Raw genomic sequence first — 2,489 nt, forward strand, 5'->3', positions numbered from 1 at the left:
CAGAAGAAAGGATATCAGAGACTGAAGATCAACTCAACGAAATAAAACAAGAAGGCAAGAATAGAGTAAAAAGGAATGAACAAAGCCTCCAAGAAATATGGGATTATGTGAAAAGGCCTAATCTATGCCTGACAGGTGTAACTGAATGTGAAGGAGAGAATGAATCCAAGCCGGAAAACACTCTTCAGGATATTATCCAGGAGAACTTCCCCAACTTAGCAAGGCAGGCCAACATTCAAGTCCAGGAAATACAGAGAGCACCACAGATATTCCTCAAGAAGGGCAACCCCAAGGCACATAATCATCAGATTCACCAGGGTTGAAATGAAGGAAAAAATGCTAAGGGCAGCCAGAGAGAAAGGTCGGTTACCCACAAAGGGAAGCCCATCAGACTCACAGAAGATCTCTCTGCAGAGACCCTACAAGCCAGAAGAGAGTGGGGGCCAATATTCAATATCCTTAAAGAAAAGAACTTTCAATCTAGAATCTCATATCCAGCCAAACTAAGCTTCATAAGTGAAGGAGAAATAAAATCCTTTATGGTCAAGTAATTGTTGAGAGATTTTGTCACCACCAGGACTGCCTTACAAGAGCTCCTGAAAGAAGCACTAAACAAGGAAAGGAACAACCAATACCAGCCACTCCAAAAACATACCAAATGGTGAAGACCATCGACACAATGAAGAAAATGCATCAACTAACAGGCAAAACATCCAGCTAGCATCAAAATGGCAGGATCAAACTTACACATAATAATATTAACCTTAAATGTAAATGGGCTAAATGCCCCAGTCAGAAGACACAGACTGGTAAATTAGATAAAAAGTCAAGACCCATCAGTGTGTTGTATTCAGGAAACCCATCTCACATGCAAGGACACACATAGGCTCAAAATAAAGGGATGGAGGAAGATTTATCAAGCAAATGGAGAGCAAAAAAAGGCAGGAGTTGGAGTCCTAGTCTCTGATAAAATGGAGTTTAAACCAACAAAGATCAAAAGAGACAAAGAAAGGCATTACATAATGGTAAAAGGATCAATGCAACAAGAAGAGCTAACAATCCTAAATATATACACACCCAATACAGGAGCACCCAGGTACATAAAGCAAGTTCTTAATGACCTACAAAGAGATATAGACTCCCACACAATAATAGTGGGAGACTTTAACACTCCACTGTCAATATTAGACAGATCAACAAGACAGAAAATTAACAAGAATATCCAGGACTTGAACTCAGATCTGGAACAAGTGGACCTAATAGACATCTACAGAAATCCCCACCCCAAATCCACAGAATGTACATTCTTCTCAGCACTGCATTGCTCCTACTCTAAAACTGACCACATAATTTTAAGTAAATCACTCCTCAGCAAATGCAAAAGAACAGAAATCATAACAAACAGTCTCTCAGACCACAGGGCAATCAAATTAGAACTCAGAGTTAAGAAATTAACTCAGAACCACACAACTTCATGGAAACTGAACAACTGGCTGCTGAATGTCAACTGGACAAACAATGAAATGAAGGCTGAAATAAAGATGTTCTTTAAAATCAATGAGAATGAAGATAGATACAACATACCAGAATCTCTGGGACACATTTAAAACAGTGTCTAGAGGGAAATTTAAAGAAATAAATGCCCACATGAGAAGCGAAGAAAGATCTAAAATTGACACCCTATCATCAAAATTGAATGAGCTAGAGGAGCAAGATAAAAAAAACTCAAAAGCTAGCAGAAGACAAGAAATAACTAAGATCAGAGCAGAACTGAAGGATAGAGGCACAAAAAAACCCTTCGAAAAATCAATAAATCCAGGAACTGGTTTTATGAAAAGATCAACAAAATAGACAGACCGCTAGCCAGATTAAAAAAAAAAGTAAAGGAAAAAGAATCAAATAGATGCAATGAAAAACGATAAAGGGGTTATCACCACTGATTCCACAGAAATACAAGCTACAATCAGAGATAACTACAAACAACTCTATGCACATAAACCAGTAAGCCTGGAAGAAGTGGGTAAATTCCTGGACACTTGCATCCTCCCAAGCCTAAACCAGGAAGAAGTTGAAACCTTGAATAGACCAATAACAAGGACTGAAGTTGAGGCAGCAATTAATAGCCTATCAACCAAAAAAAGTCCAGGTCCAGATGGGTTCATAGCTGAATTCTACCAGACGTACAAAGAGGAGCTGGTACCATTCCTTCTGAAACTATTCCAAAAAGTACAAAAAGAGGGAATCCTTCCCAAATCATTTTATGAGACCAACATCATTCTGATACCAAAACCCGGCAGAGACTCAACAAGAAAAGAAAACTTCAGGCCAATATCCATGATGAACATAGACACAAATATCTTCAATAAAATACTGGCAAACTGACTGCAACAGCACATCAAAAAGCTTATCCATCACGATCAAGTAGGCTTCATTTTGGGGATGCAAGGCTGGTTCAACATACACAAGTCTATAAATGTAATCCACACATA

Source organism: Cebus imitator, unplaced genomic scaffold (assembly GCF_001604975.1).
Source record: "Cebus imitator isolate Cc_AM_T3 unplaced genomic scaffold, Cebus_imitator-1.0 Scaffold117, whole genome shotgun sequence".
NCBI classification, from domain to species: domain Eukaryota; kingdom Metazoa; phylum Chordata; class Mammalia; order Primates; family Cebidae; genus Cebus; species Cebus imitator.